General features: G+C 45.8%; 1 pseudogene; it reads left to right on the top strand.

The window, feature by feature from the left end:
* The first annotated feature begins 7,931 nt into the window (after window positions 1-7,931).
* On the top strand, window positions 7,932-8,683 carry LOC109944422 (uncharacterized; annotated as a pseudogene).
* The last annotated feature ends 9,575 nt before the right edge of the window (window positions 8,684-18,258 follow it).

The following is an 18,258-nucleotide window of genomic DNA, read 5'->3' as shown; positions in this document are numbered from 1 at the left end:
CAAACCCATACCCATCGGGTTTGCGGGTACCCACGGGTTACCCGCGGGTTTTTATCTCCAATATGCTTATTCTTTTTATAATCAATAAGTATCGTAATGATTAATGAGATCATGGTCCAAAATTTACGTAACGAACAACGAGTTCATGATTTGGTATAAAAAATATTAGTAGAGAGAATTAAATACAAATAATAAGTTGTATAATCAATTTACCTTGCACTAACTTATACATCCACCACATATATAACGCTAGTAATAATTATAATAGCAAGCAAGCAACACTATCACCAACTACTTATACATTCACTATTTGATAAAAATTAGGAAGTAAATAGGTAGATAACAAGTTTGTTGTTCGTTTATAAAATAAAATGACAATATGCACTAGCTTTGGTCGGGTTTAAAAATCCCACGGGTTCACGGGTTTGGGTACTATAGGAACAAACCGGTACCCATGAACCCGTCGGGTATACATTTATGCCCATTTGTCGGCGTTTCGAGACCGGGGGGTCCCCAAGCCGACGAGTGAGTGTGCTGCGTGCCCCAGCCCAGATGGGTCGAGCGCGTGGGCGAGCGCGAAGGGGGGAGAGGCGAGGTGGCCGGAGACGGGCGTGAGAGAGGTGGAGATCCCGCGGCCTTCGTGTTCGTCCCGCGCCCAGGTCGGGTGCGCTTGCAGTAGGGGGGTTACAAGCGTCCATGCGGGTGAGGGAAGCGAGCGGCCCCAAGAGAGCGCCTGTCTCGTCCTCGTCCCCGCGCGGCCCACCTTCTCTAAGAAGGCCCTGGTCCTTCCTTTTATAGTCGTAAGGAGAGGATCCAGGTGTACAATGGGGGGTGTAGCAGAGTGCTACGTGTCTAGCGGAGGGAGAGCTAGCAACCTAGGTACATGCCAATGTGGCAGCCGGAGAGGTCTTGGCACCTTGCTGGCGTGATGTCGTGGCTGTCGGAGGAGCAACGGAGCCTGGCGGAGGGACAACTGTAGGAGCGGTCGAGTCCTTGCTGACGTCGCGCTGCTTCCGTAAGAGAGCTGAGAGCCGCCGTCGTCACAGAGCTTGTGGGGCGCCATCATTGCCCATCTTGCGGAGCTGGCCAGATGGGACGCCGGTCTTGTTCTCCGTGACCCGAGTCGGCTCGGGGTAGGATGATGATGGCGCTCCCTGTTGACGTGGCGGGCCTGTGCCCTAGGTCGGGCGATGTGGGGGTTCCTCCGAAGCCGAGGTCGAGTCTGTCTTCCGTGGCCGAGGTCGAGCCCGAGCCCCCGGGTCGGGCGAGGCAGAGATCGTTCGGCCGAGGCCAGGGCGGAGTCCGAGCCCTGGGGTCGGGCGAGGCGGAGTTTCGTCGTCTTCTGGGGCTGAGCCCGAGTCCGAGCCCTGGGTCGGGCGGAGCGGAGTTCGCCGTCTTCCGGGTCTTAGCCCGAGTCCGAGCCCTGGGGTCGGGCGGAGCGGAGTTCGCCGTCTTCCGGGTCTTAGCCCGAGTCCGAGCCCTGGGGTCGGGCGGAGCGGAGTTCGCCGTCTTCCGGGTCTTAGCCCGAGTCCGAGCCCTGGGGTCGGGCGGAGCGGAGTTCGCCGTCTTCCGGGTCTTAGCCCGAGTCCGAGCCCTGGGGTCGGGCGGAGCGGAGTTCCTTATGGCGCCTTTGGCAAGGCCTGACTGCCTGTCAGACTCACTCTGTCGAGTGGCACTGCAGTCGGAGTGGCGCAGGCGGCACTGTCCTTCTGTCAGACTGGTCAGTAGAGCGGTGGAGTGACGGCGGTCACTTCGGCTCTGCCGGGGGGCGCGTGTCAGGATAAAGGTGTCAGGCCACCTTTGCGTTAAATGCTCCTGCAACCTGGTCAGTCGGCACGGCGATTTAGTCAGGGTTGCTTCTAAGCGAAGCCAAGGCCTTGGGCGAGCCGGAGGTGTGTCCGCCGTTAAAAGGGGGGCCTCGGGCGAGACGGAAGTCTCTCGAGGTCGGCTGCCCTTGGCCGAGGCTAGGCTCGGGCGAAGCATGATCGAGTCACTCGTGTGGACTGATCCCTGACTTAATCGTACCCATCAGGCCTTTGCAGCTTTATGCTGATGGGGGTTACCAGCTGAGAATTAGGCGTCTTGAGGGTACCCCTAATTATGGTCCCCAACACCATTAACAAACCCATGGGTATGAAAATTGACCCAAACCCGTACCCTAATGGGGTAAAAACCCATCGGGTTTCAGGTTTCGGGTACCCATTGCCATCTCTAAACTGGTCACATGCCTCGTCATGGGTAAGCTTTGCCTCGGGCAGACTAATACCAGAATAAGATAACACACAATGGGAGTGGAGAGATGGCGAGAGTAGCGTGTACCCTCCGTGGCAAGAGGCTGGACGGTGGTGTATCTGTGCTCTCGGTTGGCGTGAACCTGATCTGGTCTTAAGAACCCCGGTGGCGAGTTGACATATGCAAGGGTTAAGTGCTACATATGTCATGTGATTGGAGATCCTCAGCTGAGTATAATCGATTCGGATCGCCGTAACTTCGCGGACATGAAGACTTGGTCACTGCCCTATACGTAGAAATCCAGTAAAGATGAAGGGTTGTTAAGAAAATGGCTAGTGCAGGTCAAGTGCTTGAACTAGGGTAGAAAGAACTCTAGATGCAGGTAACTTTACTTAACTTGACAAGTAAAATTGGATTTTAAGGATCCACTCATAGTAAGCATTTCTGCAAAACAGAGTCTTCGATTCTTGATAAGCCATAACTTGAATCCCTCTAGCCAGCATACCCTTGAGAGTCTTTTCTTTAGTCGGGTAAGTCTTGCTGAGTAATTCCATACTCAGGGTTTTATTCCCTGTTGTTTTTCAGGTTATAGTTTTGTGTTGCTGATGATGGTGTTAAGTGCCGGTGGGCTTGGCCTTCTTATAAGTCTAAGTAACCCTTCTATACTTCTTAATGAGGATGGTCTCTTGAGCTAGCATATATTTCAAACTTATACTTTTGTAATCACTCCGATAAAATAATGTAAAATTTTTGTAACTTGTAAAATTTAGTAATAAGATTTCCGCTGCAAAAATATCAGTGTGTGTGATTTGTGTTACTTAATCTTGCGGTCCTGGTTGTAAGTGGTTTATCCGGTGTCCTTGGGGCAATCGGACAGATCCTGTTAAGTTATCTAGTGCACATGCATAGTAGTTTGAGGTCTTTGAGACAAGGGCAGGTGCATGTGGGCCAAATAACTTGGGAGGTTCTGCCACAGCTGGTATCGGAGCAGGATTAAGTATATACGGTCACATACATATTTTTAAAACAAAGTTTTGGTTTCGAAAAACCTATTTTCAACTAAACACATTGTTTGGCTTTGAAAAACAGCTTTGAAAAACTATAATGCTACCGACATCCTCTGTTAAGCCCTAAGTTAAGGACTATCAGGTGGCTTAGTTAAAACCACTAACCCACAACCGGGTGGGTATTGCATACATGTGTATTGTTATTTTTAAGGCCATTCAGTCTTGAATGGATCGACGCTCAGGTAAGGTGAGATGTGAGAGCATGACCGAACAAACGTAGGTCTAGGGAAGAGCATAAAAAGCGCTTGACTATATACATGTTCCACATATGTATATATGAAAGCTGCGATGTGGAGTATTTACTTTTCTGGGAATTCAGTACCCCATGGATGTGTATGGGTATACGGACATGGGAATACTGAGAACTAGTGTAATGTACTTGTAACGACGCACCTACGCTCAGGTAAGAAGGTGAGTTACCATAATGAGTTGCCCTATGGTTAAAGTGTGGCAACAGCGCCTATGTGTGGCTCGGGGCTTAATGAAGAGCTGGCCTCCATATAGCAATATATGGAGTATAAACTATGATAAACTGTCATGTGTGACTTGCATCATTGGGAATTGGGCTGTGATAGATTTTTCTGCAGGTACACTAACCTCGAAAATGTATGTGTAGCTGACGACTAGCAAATACCGTGAGAGTCGTAAGTATGCCACCCATATAGAACGTTATTGCCACTTTAGATTGGCAAAAAATTTGTGAGGACGTATAGGACGAGCATGCATCCTGATTTTTGCATCTTGTTTGTCACCTATACACCCAAAATGCTTCTCTCATCTTTATTCCAGTAACCATTGATTGTAGATAATGTGGTGTAATGCTGAATTATGAACTTCGATGAAATAGGTGTCCTCCATTCTTTAGGTAACCTATTAAGGTCTTATATGGTGTTTGCTCTTGTGCTTGATGTGTCGATAGAAGGTTAGTGACTTGTTTGCCTAAACCCAGAATTAGGCCATGTTCTTATTTAGTGAACCATGACCCAAAACTTAATTTTTTCCGTTATCACTCCAGGACCAAACACATAAAAATAAATGCCTAGATAATTTCTTTGTTGGACCTAAAGTGTACCCAGCTTAAAACAAGAATTTCGAGTCATGTCTCCTTCTAGAACCATTCTTTTGTTCAGTTGACACAGGTTGAGGTCTCTATTGTATTTGGCCTCTCCTTGCGGATCACCATGTTGCTTTATTAACCCAACATAGGAAAGACATGTCCAACCATTTTTCTTAAGTTTGATGCCTTTGGTTTCCTCATACTTATCGAAGGCATACCAACTTAATCTTATAATAATTGTTTTCCTCTGTATCTAACCAGATACTAATCCTTGACCTGGTAATCTCCGTGATGGGCATAGAAATATGTTTGGGGCTGAATAACAGTCTCCCATCATACTCCCTTCATCAACCGATTTAGGTTATGGCCGTGTTTTGTTCATTTCATCGGGCCATGATCTGTTTGGCTCTCTACTTGTAACCGTTTTGACAGGTAGAGTCTCTTTATATATTGTCACCCTTGCCCAATCCATTGGTGTCGCGTGAGATTTCTTATTGGTTATGTCTGATAATGGTGTTATGACTAAAACCAGTGGTGTCGTGACGAAACCGAGGGCCTTCTGTGTGTGCGCACATGGTTGCGCTACTCGGCACATGCTAGTATCACAGTTAGTAGTCATAATCCATTATGAGATTATATCAATATGTTATCTTCCGTAGACCTCTTCCTTGAAGCAATTTCTATGTTGTTTGTGAAGTAATCAAGCAACATCTATCATCTTCGTTGGATCAAAAGGGCATACCACTTTCATGTGTGGTCTTATTTCTTTTGATCTTGGTAGTGACTACTCATACAAGTTCCCTTTATGTCCTTTGTGTAAAGGTGAAACCTTGGAGCTTTTTAGTGTCGAGGGACAACTGATTAGCTCTCAAAATGGAGATTGGATTTTCCCTGCTGCTGAGATGCAAGAGTTTGTTCATTCGCTCTCCTATTTAATCCATGTATTCCCTAACCAAGTGGATGATTCATCTCGCATGAGTAAACAGATGAACAATTTGACCAAATAGATTTTTGCCCACATACATAATCTCTTGTTAACAAAGAGAGCTCTCGACCGTCGGCTTACCGATGGTACTGAGAGGACTTGCTCAATGTCAAAAGTAGTTCAACAAGTTGGTTTTACTGACTTGTAACTGCATTGTGATCAAAGGTTGAGTTTAGAGATCGTTTTATCGAGTTGTCTAAACTCACTATGGTTCAACCCATCTTAAGGAAGTACTTTCAAGAATCGAGATTAAGTCGACCAGAAACCACCTAGTCATCGCTCGAGTCATGCCTCGATTGCCTCGCGTGTGTTTTTCCAGCATGTGTGATCAAGTCAAGCCATGGTTAGTGCTTGATAAAACGGATTGGTTGCGAAGGCAGCATCTACAGATCCCTCCGCTGGTGATTTGTTTTTTTCGAATTTATATCACCTTCCATGGACTTGGATTTTCTGGCTGCCACGAGTTAACTGTGATGTTCTTCGACATTCACACCCGTCTCGTGTGCTATGAACTTACAGTGACCACTTGTTGGTAAACCTCTTTCTGTGTGTTTTACCCAAGAGGTTGCATCTGATTCTGCTTGGGTAAAATCGCGTATTTGCCACTCGCTCAACAGACTCAGATAGTACAGTGTCATCAGAAAAAGCAAACTACACACATAGAACCTTATGTGTTCCTTTGGTAGACATCATCTCTATTGGTGGACATTTCTAAATTAGCCTAAGGCAATATATGTTATGTCCACTAGAGAAAAACATCCCGAGACACTCGCCTTTAATTGGAAATGTCTCACGACTATCGCTGATATGAACATGGGTTACATACTTCTCTGCCCTTAGAAGTCTTTCGCTCCGAATCTCGGGACGAGATTCTTTTAAGGGGGGAGGGCTGTAACACCCCAGGTGTTTATATTCCGCTCGACAACGAGTACGGATTTAAGCACGTGATCAGTGGATAAAACAGATGCTAGCCTATTGCGATTTTAATATCGCATCTGTTCCGTCTGTCGCGAGTGCGACATCGTTTTTATTTTCATCTATTTGGGCTCGTCCTAAATTTTCGTGCTGTTCGGAACATAATTGTTCTGAAAATTGGTGCGTTCGATGATTATTTAAAATTCATCGTTTGCGCGAATACAAAATTCGGAAGCTCGACTCATTCGGATGATTTTATCCCAGACAAATTCATTTGAACTCGATGACTAAAATATTCGGGGCGAAATAATTGGGATCGTGCGTCGTCTGAGTGAAATCGTGCGCGCGAATATGATTCAATTTATTCGTCTGCACGCTGTTTTGACAACGAAATCGCGTATACATTAGCGGCTCTGGTTTCGGCTAATTTCGGTCGAATCACGCAGAGCAGATTAAAATAGCGAAGCCGAACTCGTGTCGATCTGGTCCGTTTACATCATGGCCGGAATAGTCACGAAAATTATCTAAACGAATTTTAGTCAGAATCGTAAACCTCGGATGTTACGTTTCGGGATCCGAGAAAATAATGTGCGTAGTCATTTGCCGTATCACACATCGACTCTTTGTTCATCGCTAAATCAAAACCGTGACAGCCCGTCCGGGAATTATAATTGAGATCCGATTACCACGCCAGTTACTCGTGACCATGGAATCATGTGTTTTGACCGCAGGTAAATTTATCAGATTTCGAATCGAACCGAACTATGTCGCAAGTATTGTCGACCTTTTTGTTATCGCTAGAAATCGTGATCAAACATCGGTAATTTTATTTATAAAATAAAAAAGAGAAAATATCATGTCTTCTCTATCTGGACGCCGCCCTACCCTGCTGATTTTTTTTCAGCGCCGCCCCTGGGATTCTTCAAATATCCTGTCGTGCTCTCTCTCTCTTCGCTGCTCCTCTCGCTCCCTGACGAGCTCCCATGGTGTCCTGCTGGGCTTCTCCAGCCACGCCTCTGCTTCCCCTCCCTTCCTCCTCCAGCTCGGCGCACATCTCCCATGGCAGCCCCCTCACGGCGCTCCTCTCTGCTAAGCTTTATCCCAGCCGCGATGCCCCCTGTACGGTGCTCCTCCCTGCTCGAGCGCACGCCCAGCACCCTGGAATCCCGGATCTCGCGCGCGCCCCTGGTCCGAGCTCCCCTGCTGGCGCGCCCATCTCCCTCCGCGTCGCGCGTCTGGGTGCCTGCGCGCCCCTTGAATCTCCTCACCGTGTGCCGCTGCTCCATGGCCAGCTCCCTGAGCTCGGTTCCTGGCTTCTTTGTTCTCTGTTGCGCGCACGCGGTCGCTCCAACTCGGATTCCCCTCTTCCATGGACGCGTGTGCCTGGCTCATGTTTTCCTTGACCGCGTGCCCTCCTTCCTGGTCGGCTCCCATGGACGGCTCCCTCCCATGGCACCCGGTCGAGTTCCGCCACATGCCCGGATTTCCTTCCTTCCATTCACAGCTCCATGGACGTCTCCCTCCCCAAGCTCCGAGTCCCTCCAGTACTCCTCTGCGCCGCGCTCTGCTCGCGAAGTTCCTTCGCGGCGTTCATCTCCCTGCTCAGCTCGCTGCGCCGAACTGCCCAACACCTCTTTGCTCCTTTCGTTCCTAGCGCGTCGACTTGAGCTTGCCGATGATGCTTTGGCTGGTCGTCCCTGCTCCCTGCTCGCCAGCATTTGGCCTCTGCTCTAGCTCGCAGTCGCTGCATTGCCGAGTCCCTGACCGTCGTGCCCTGCGCGCTTTCCTCTGCCGCGCGCTTGCCGGTCTATGCGTTGCTAGGATCCGAAGCGTCGTCCTTCGTTTGGATAGCAACAGTGTGCGCAAAAGTTTGTTGCTGTTGTTGGAGGCTTCTCGACGAAATATCTAGCAATGGGTTGAAGCTCCAGTGCATCGCCGTCGTTTCGCTATGTCCGACATCGTGCCTTTTTTGTGCCGGTCGTCGTCTCCGAGCTGATTCTTGGCTGTCGCAGTATTTTTAGTTATCCGGCTGCGTCGGTAGTTGTCATGCGTGTCTCTTGCCGTGAACTCGCCCCTGGTGCCCACTCTGTCCCTGGACCGTGCTTCCTTCAGCTCGGCCAGGCGGGGCATCGTTCCGTGTTGTGCTCGCGCAGTTTCCTGCTCGCCAGTGCGTCCCCTCGGTTCGCTTGGCCTTAATTCTCATCGCGTCGTCGATTCCGCCGGTTAGCGTTGTTCGTCGTTTCGTCGCGTGTGCAGCTCTATATACGCCACCCTCCTATATCGTCGTCGAAGCTATCATCCCCTGCTCGACCCCCACCTCACCAGCTCGCTCCAAACACGATCTCGTCGTCGTTCCGTGCGTCAGCAAGAAATCCCAAGAATCAGGTGAAGACGGAGCCAGTAGCATGACATTCACCAAGTGCGTGACAAAACCTCGGACATCCTGCGCGACTCAAGTTCGGTTCGTCAAAATTATTCAATCGAGGAAAAGATCTTCAGCAATTGATTATCGAAGAAAAGAAGGCCCCTGGATGACGTCGACCGGAACCCGTAGTCGTGCTTGCGACTATCGCGTCGAATTAGTCAGGGTAAGTAAATTTGTTATTCGTGTTAGTGGATTGGTGGATGGTTTGACTAGGTTTAATATTTATTAGATTGCCTGAGTCGTTTTAGTAATTTGGTCGATGTCATAGGATGAAAAAGATCTCAATAGGTCTCAGTGTTTGCGGGATTGTAGGTGTTAAAAATGGGAAGTTATATTAATATATATGATACACAGGTTAATCGGTAAATTAAGTAATTAAGATACACGGTTTAAAGAATTAATAAAAAGCTAGGAATAAAAATAGATATTCTAGTGTTGTTATGTCAATTTGGTTAATAGATGTAGTCGATGCCCTGCTGTGATATCCATGATGCTTAATGCTTGGTTTTAAAGTGTTTCATCCTTTTTAGTGTAGATTATATATTATACTCGTTATACTTGTGCTCATACATGTGCATCGTGCATCTCATGAGGTACGATAAAAAAATCGCATGATGCGGAAGATGAGCCAAGTCGACCCCAAGCGCGGGCTAATCCGCAGGATGATGCTGATGAACGAACCAGAAGATGGATAATCTGAACGAGTGCTAAGCCAAAGGATGATCGCCAAGTGGTCGCCACTTAACAACACTAACCTAGTGTTATTCAGGCAAGCCCCGGTGCATTTGCCACCTCCTTGATGTTTTAAAATCTTTATCACCTTGTTTGATGCATTAGGTGATAGGAGTTGTGTGCTAAACTGTTGATGCATTTCTCTCCTTGAAGATTGATTTCCCTTCCTTGATATCCGTTTTGAAAAGAATTTTATGATGCTTAGCCTTGCTTTAGCATACAAAAATGTTTTGTTTTAAAACAAAGGTGATGCTTCAGTGGGTGGGAATGTTTTCAAAAATAAAACTTGATGGTGGATCTGTCAAAGGCCTTGATGGGTTCAACATCGGAAAAGATGTACCTCTGCCAGGTACCAGACTTTGGGTTGAAAATAATAAAGCTGAGACCGGCCGGTTGACTTGCACGAGAAGGGAGTCTCGGTGTAGTGTCTCCGTCTGAGTCGATTAAGGACCGTGCCGATGTAGACTTGATGATCGAGGACCCTTTAACTGGTCACATGCCTCGTCATGGGTAAGCTTTGCCTCGGGCAGACTAATACCAGAATAAGATAACACGTAATGGGAGTGGAGAGATGGCAAGAGTAGCGTGTACCCTCTGTGGCAAGAGGCTGGACGGTGGTGTATCTGTGCTCTCGGTTGGCGTGAACCTGATCTGGTCTTAAGAACCCCGGTGGCGAGTTGACATATGCAAGGGTTAAGTGCTACATATGTCATGTGATTGGAGATCCTCAGCTGAGTATAATCGATTCGGATCACCGTAACTTCGCGGACATGAAGACTTGGTCACTGCCCTATACGTAGAAATCCAGTAAAGATGAAGGGTTGTTAAGAAAATGGCTAGTGCAGGTCAAGTGCTTGAACTAGGGTAGAAAGAACTCTAGATGCAGGTAACTTTACTTAACTTGACAAGTAAAATTGGATTTTAAGGATCCACTCATAGTAAGCATTTCTGCAAAACAGAGTCTTCGATTCTTGATAAGCCATACCTTGAATCCCTCTTGTTGGGGGCCTTCGTCTTCCAAAGGTCCTCAAAAACATAATTTAACAATGTTTTCCGAGTGTAATATGTGAACAGGTGTCTTCGGTCTCGGATCAGAATCACACAGTGTGAAAAGCATGAATAATAAGAAGGTTGACGCAGCGCCGAAGCTACATGCAAGGGAGCTTCGGCATAACGGCAGAAAAGGGAACCGACTTAAAAGGGAAAAGGTTATTTAGACCTCGGTGGATTTTCTTAAAGTTATTAGCAAATGTAAAGGGCCTGGATGTAATTTTACACGGGCTGTGTCCCATGCCTATAAATAGATGAACAGTATCCCCGTACTGTTCACGCTGACTTGTACTTGCTTTTGCGTCACGCTTGTACTTTTTGCCTTCTGTCAAGCCGAAGGTACTTTTGTAATTAAATATTGTTTCTGTCTTTCCATGATAATACAATAAGAATGAATTAACAATGTTATATGATTATTTATGTTATCTCTTACATTTCATATGCTTCTTATTTTATTAATATATACTGCAATGATGAAGGTATGTCCTTCATGACCTTCGTCTGAAGATCATTATATCCTAAAGGGAATAATGCTTCGAAGGACGAAGGGCATTAACATTTAATATCTTGTGTTGCCTTGTTCTTAATTCATAGTATTTGAGAACAAGTCCCCAACATTGGCGCCCACCTCTGGTAAACCCTTTTTCGACCACCTTCGGCAAGCACCGACCTTCGTCCTGCCACCGAAGAAAGCTTCAGCGCCAGGGGCTACCGCACTACAGCCACTGGACCCGAACCAAGGGACCCTTTCTCTTCGAGAGGCCCGAAGCCAGAAGAGGAAGGCCACAAGTCCAACACTCCAGGAGGAGGAGTTGGACCAAGAAATCAGAAACATGGAGATAATCCATCAGCAAGTGCAAAGGAAGAAGGAGAAGATGGCCCGACTGGCTGATCTTCAAAGGAAGATCGACAAAGCCACTGAAGAAGTATGCCATCTTGTTCAAGACGAACAAGATCGAAGGCCCCAACACAGGGAGCTTCATCAAGAAGGCTTGATCAACGACGATGGATGGTATGATGATTTTAATCATGATACCTTTACCTTTGATGATGCTTCTCCCTTGGCAGCAGAATTGCAGGCTATCCCATGGCCCCGATCATACAAGCCACCTCAGCTTCCCATGTATGATGGGCATTCAGACCCGAAGCAGTTTTTGATGAGTTATGAAGCAACTATATCTTCATATGGAGGCAATGCAGCTGTCATGGCCAAGTCATTCATCATGGCAGTTCGGAATGTGGCCCAAACATGGTATTCTTCTCTTCGGCCAAGGACCATTACTTCGTGGCAGAAGCTCAGGGATATGCTGGTGACAAGTTTCCAGGGCTTCCAGACGAAGCCAGTCACAGCTCAGGCCTTGTTTCAATGCACGCAAGATCATGAGGAGTATCTCCAAGCATATGTCCGAAGGTTCTTGCGTCTTAGAGCACAAGCGCCTACAGTGCCCAATGAAATTGTCATTGAAGCCATGATTAAGGGGCTTCGTCCAGGACCTACTGCTCAGTATTTCGCTAGAAAGCCCCCACAGACTCTGGAGAAGCTGCTTCAGAAGATGGATGAGTACATCTGGGCTGACAATGACTTCTGCCAAAGAAGGGAGGAAGCATACAGGTTCTCTGAAATGACCAGGGGCTTCGGAGGAAGAATCCACCCGAGGCACGTCAGGTCAATTCACAACTCCACCCAGAGTGATGACAAAGGAAATCAACAGCAGAGGCCACAATATTCTTTGCAAGCTTCGGGGCAGCAACAAAGCTCTTTCCGGCCGCCAGCTCAAAGAGATAGAGGCGCTAGGGGCTTCGGAGGAAGATATGGGGACCAGCCCAGGAAGATCTACTGCCTATTTTGTGGTGAAGACAAGGGCCACAATACAAGAACGTGTCAAATCACCATCTAAAAGCAAAAGGAGATTGCAGAAGCCGAAGCCCGGCAAAGTCAACCGAAGCAAGGTCTTGCACACTGCTTTGTGTCATTCACCCTACATACCAGAATATGTGGGTAATCATCCCGCAGCTTCTGTTGCTTCGTCTAGTCAGCCGCAAGTTTCTTGCCCATAACTTCCACCTCCATCGCCACTACAACCTGCCTACTCACGAGGTCAGCAGCCAGAAGGGAGCCAGCAGACCCATCAACAACGAGATTTCAGGGAGGGGTCCGAAGCTAGCACAGTTAATAGTACTGTGCCAGAATCAAAACACATATATTGAGAGATATCCTACCTCTGGCACAATTTTACATTCACTGTCATTTACTTTTAATAAGGAACAATCAATGTAAACCTACTTTTCTTGTCATTTTTAATTTCCTGTACTAGCTTCGTTTATGTCAAAATGAAATATACATTTGTCACAGACTTACGAGAATGCTGAAGCTATAAAGAGCTATTCCTTCGGGAATGCAGAGCTAAAAATCATAGTGAAAGTTTCATCGAAGCCACAAAAAGTCGTTCTTAAAGAGCGCAGTGTAAGTTTGCCGAAGCTTCAAAAAGTCGTTCCCAAGGGAGCGCAGTGTAAGTTTTCTGCTCAAAAGTCATTCCAAAGGGAATACAGAGCCAAATACCGCCGAAATATAAGGCGAAGCGTGAAAAGTCAACGCGAATACCGCCGAAATAGAAGGCGAAGAAGTTCAAAAGACGTTCCTTAGGGGATGCATAACTTACATCGAAAAATAAGCGGTGAAGCCAAAAAATAAACGACAAAGAGATTTTTGATGGTTCCTAAGGGGACACAGATATTGTGTTTCAGCGTGGGTATGTGTCTTTGGCATTAGCATCATTCTTTGCATCATAGCATCGCATCATATCGCATAGCATCACATCATACATCATATCACATCAATGACATCAATTGAAAACGAAGCCGATCTTTGGGCAATGCTTTACAAAACGTGGAAAGATACCAAGGCACAAAGTAAGCTGATAATTACAGCTTCATCAGTTCTGATGCGAAAAAAGGGATCTATTATACACGAAGCATTGATGTTCTACAAAGTATGGATGATTTTTACGAAGCATAAAAGCTCTTCTTTACGGAGCATGAAAAGAAGGGAAGGTGTTTTTTCGCCGAAGGCTCAAAAACGGTATGTGCATAAAGTTTCATGCATCGCAAATAACTGAATTACAAGTAATTTATATATTACATTCAAATCTATAAGCACCAAATATTACAAGCATAGTTCAGCAAATGTTACATTAATATTCTACAAATGTTTTTACAATAGCTACTCTTCTTCCTTCAAAACTTTTTCTGCAGCTTCGGTTAGCAGTTTTGTAACAACTTCATCTACAATAGCTTCGGCCATATTAATAATTTCTATTGCCTTCTTTGTCTCTAGGTCGGCCAGTGGATTGAATGGCTCTGGGGGAGGAGATAGTTCGGCTGCGGTAGAAGACATAAATTAGTTCGAAGTCACAAAAATAAACAACAAAGTTAAAAGCCATTAAATAATACATATCCGTCTTTCGAGTTCCGCAGTTTTCTTAGCTGCTTTCGTTGCTTCTCGAGCGTCATGAATATCTTTTTCGCTCTTCTTCATTATTTCATGGGCCATCCCTCGGCCACCATTTTCGCAGATATCAGTGAAAAATTTTCCGCCTATTGAGCTTGCTTCGGCCGAGGGGTCCTTCGTATCGTCAATAGAGAAGGCAGCTTCGGCCTGGGCCAAGGTTTTAACATGTTCGCAACCTGCCTTCTCCAAAATGGTTGCAACTCCCCTCGCACCAGAGAATGCACAGACGTCCCCGCGGTCACTCAAAATCTCTTCAAAAGCTTCGGCTTCACCGCTGATCCACTCGATTACGCCCTCAGGGTCGCCCCGTATGAAGTTGTCTTCGCTTGAGTACGCGCCCACGTTGGCGAAGCTAGTCTTTATCTTTTTTACGCATTCCACAGATTTTTCAAAACATCTTTCTTTTGATGCGCGAAGTTCTGCAACTATTTTTTCAAAATAATTTTTCCAGTACTCACTGGCATCTCGATCAGCTTCGGCAACAACACATTTTAATTTGGCATCGGCTAACTGTTTCCGAAGGTCTTCAATTTTACTTTTCTGGGCCTCAGCTTGAGCTTTGGAACTAGCCTCGTCTTCTTTTATTTTGCTCACCAATGAAATTAATATTTTATCTTTTTCAAGGCCTTCGTTCCTTAGTTCAATTACTTCCGAACGAAGGTTGTTCAGAGCTATTGTGCATCCTTCGTCTTCGATATTTTTCTGTGCCCTGAGGGTATTGCTAAGGATCAAGCCCTGCAAACGGAGCATAGTATTAAGTATAAACAAATGAAACAATTCATTTTTAAGTACAAAAATTGATTTACACCTTTATACTATTATATGCTAAACTATCGGCCAATTCATCCTTCGACGGTACTGAAAGTCCATCTTCTAATGTTGGGAATCCGAAGCTTCTACTCATCTCCCGACAGACAGATATCTCTTTGCTGTCCGGGAGACAGTACAAAAAATCCTCTTCTCCGCTGCCGTTGAACACTAGTGCCCCCTTCGGATATTTTAGCTTATGGGCATAGTGTTGAGCTTCTCGTTCTTCTTCTTTAGAGAGTCTTTTTCCCGAAGCATGACAGATGATATATTCAATATTTTCTTTTAAAGCTTCAGGAGCAGGAGCGACAGTTTTCTCAGGCAAACTCTATTCTACAGCCTCTTCCTCTGCTGCCTTCTCTTCAATTTCCGAGGGTTGTTTATCAGCGGGATCTGAAGGCCCAGCTTCGGCGCTAGCCTAGCTCACTGTAGCTTCAACTTTGGTCGGTTTTGTTTCACCTTCGATTTGCATTTTCGAAGCCTCGGCAATTTTCCCTGAAGGAATAGAACTTGAAGCCTTTACTGACTCCAGCACATCTAGTACACTTGCCATCCTTTTTATTTTGGGAGTCGCCGCAAGACCTTTTTGTGCCTTCGACACTGTCACTTCTGCCGAAGGGCTTAATACTTCTAATGTTTTTGTTCCTTCGATTCTTGGCTCCTCAGTTTTATCAGTCTTCGGCTCAGCTAACTTAGCTGAGGGTGCCTTCGACATTGCAGCCGGCTCTTCAAACTTCTGCGTGGGAGGAGCAGGTCCTTTTGCTTCAGTAGCTGAAGAAGTTTCCCCGCTAAACTCAGGCACTGTGGCCGGTTCAATATAACGTGGTCGGTGGGTAAGGACCTTCAACTTTTTACTCTTCGGCGCAGGCTCGCTTGGAGCAGCCGAAGCGGCAACCTTTCCAGAGGTTGCACCCTTTCTTTTCTGCCCTCATGGCGGGTAGCGATAGTTAGGGTACACAAATCCAATAGCATCAAAAAGCCTATTTAATCTTTTCTTTTTTCGGCTCCCGAAGGCCGCAGATAGTGCATTATATTCGGACTTGGAATATGCTCCAAGTAGCTCATCGCTAGTATTTTCAACACACTTCAGCCAGTCATCATCTGGTTCGACAAACTGGTCTCCAAACCTGAAGGTGTATTTCAATCGAACCAGGCCGCCTTCGCTAGGGTTAGTGATGGTTTCTTTCGGTATTTCCCAGTTGTCTATCAGTGGTCATATCCTGTAGGCTACATGTTCTTGAACTAAGTCTCTTGTCCCAATAAAAGAGCAAACCGTGCTGAAGGCCCTTCGGCATGCTTTGGCTGCCTCATCAATTTCTACCTTCGGCTTTCAGAGGCCGAAGCGGGACCAGATGGGGCGCATGATGATCTCTTTAATGTCTTCTCTCTCCTTCAAATCGTTTTTCACATAAAACCACTCTTCCATCCAGGCCCTGGGCCATCTCTTCCGAAACGTTGGCACTGGGTAGCTTGCACCAGAGCAAGCAACGAAGCTATAGCAACCGAAATTGTTATGTTATTGTTCTTTACCCCAGGGCTTCGTCTCATACGAAAGCTCGTGCATACTGCAAAAACATCTTGCCCTTGGCTCTAGACCTTGACTTCTCACAGCCCAGACGAAGATCCCCATTCTAATAACTGCTTCGGGAGTGATCTGGTGAAGGAAAATCTGGTATGTCTTTAAAACTTCAACCACAAATCTGCTCAACGGGAACCGAAGTCCAGCTTTGAAGAAGCTTCAGAAGATCACAACTTCGTTTTCTTCGGGTGCAGGAACGGCTCTGTCTACGTCAGCCCTCACAATAGACATATCTCGAAAATACCTTCCTCTCATATTATCAAGATGACTCTGTTTGATAGTTGATTTCCCGAAGACTGCATGACTTGGTCGCCAGGGCCGATCTTCAGAGTCTTCGCCTCCACTCTCCACATCATAGCTGTCGCTATCATCAGTATCTTCAGACAAGCCTTCCAGTATCTCTTTAGTAATCTTCTCTGTATTTGTTTTTGCTATTGACTCAACAAATCCAGCAATCTTCTCCTCAAGAAGCTTCTCCTCTTCGGTTAGCTTCATCTCAGCAACTGTCTTCTTGTCTTGAGACATCTTCTCTTCGGAAATGACGAAAATGTGTCCTTCAAACCGAAGCTCAAAAGCTCGAGAGCTATCAAGCGCTAGAAAGCACAAGTTATAAAATTGAGAAAATAAGGCAAATGGCACAAGCAGTGTATCAAGTGCAGTCGGTGTCAGTTCCTATTTATACGCCCAGTGCGCTCCAAGTTGGAGGGTCCCGTCTGTCATTGACTGTTGCTATTCTAGCAAAGGGAATGTGTTTTTTCGGACCTTCTGCTTAGGGCCTTCGTCCATGTCGCAATCTGAATTCGTTATTCTAACAAATTAATATTGCGAGGGGCTACTGTTGGGGGCCTTCGTCTTCCGAAGGTCCTCAAAAACATAATTTAACAATGTTATCCGAGTGTAATATGTGAATAGGTGCCTTCGGTCTCGGATCAGAATCACATAGTGTGAAAAGCATGAATAATATGAAGGTTGACGCAGCGCCGAAGCTACATGCAAGGGAGCTTCGGCATAACGGGAGAAAAGGGAACTGACTTAAAAGGGAAAAGGCTATTTAGACCTCGGTGGATTACCTTAAAGTTATTAGCAAATGTAAAGGGCATGGATGTAATTTTACATGGGCTGTGTCCCGTGCCTATAAATAGATGAACAGTACCCCCGTACTGTTCACACTGACTTGTACTTGCTTTTGCGCCACGCTTGTACTTTTTGCCTTCTGTCAAGCTGAAGGTACTTTTGTAATTCAATATTGTTTCTGTCTTTCCATGATAATACAATAAGAATGAATTAACAATGTTATATGATTATTTATGTTATCTCTTACATTTCATATGCTTCTTTTATTAATATATACTGCAATGATGAAGGTATGTCCTTCATGACCTTCGTCTGAAGATCATTATATCCTAAAGGGAATAATGCTTCGAAAGGACGAAGGTCATTAACATTTAATATCTTGTGTTGCCTTGTTCTTAATTTGTAGTATTTGAGAACAAGTCCCCAACACCTCTATCCAGCATACCCTTGAGAGTCTTTTCTTTAGTCGGGTAAGTCTTGCTGAGTAACTCCATACTCAAGGTTTTATTCCCTGTTGTTTTTCAGGTTATAGTTTTGTGCTGCTGATGATGGTGTTAAGTGCCGGTGGGCTCGGCCTTCTTATAAGTCTAAGTAACCCTTCTATACTTCTTAATGAGGATGGTCTCTTGAGCTAGCATATATTTTAAACTTATACTTTTGTAATCACTCCGATAAAATAATGTAAAATTTTTGTAACTTGTAAAATTTGGTAATAGGATTTCCGCTGCAAAAATATTGGTGTGTGTGATTTGTGTTACTTAATCTTGCGGTCCTGGTTGTAAGTGGTTTATCTGGTGTCCTTGGGGCAATTGGACGGATCCTGTTAA

Source organism: Zea mays, chromosome 2, assembly GCF_902167145.1.
Source record: "Zea mays cultivar B73 chromosome 2, Zm-B73-REFERENCE-NAM-5.0, whole genome shotgun sequence".
Classification (NCBI taxonomy): Eukaryota; Viridiplantae; Streptophyta; class Magnoliopsida; order Poales; family Poaceae; genus Zea; species Zea mays.
The sequence above is the reverse complement of the archived record's forward strand: the minus strand, read 5'-3'. Positions and strand labels throughout refer to the sequence as shown.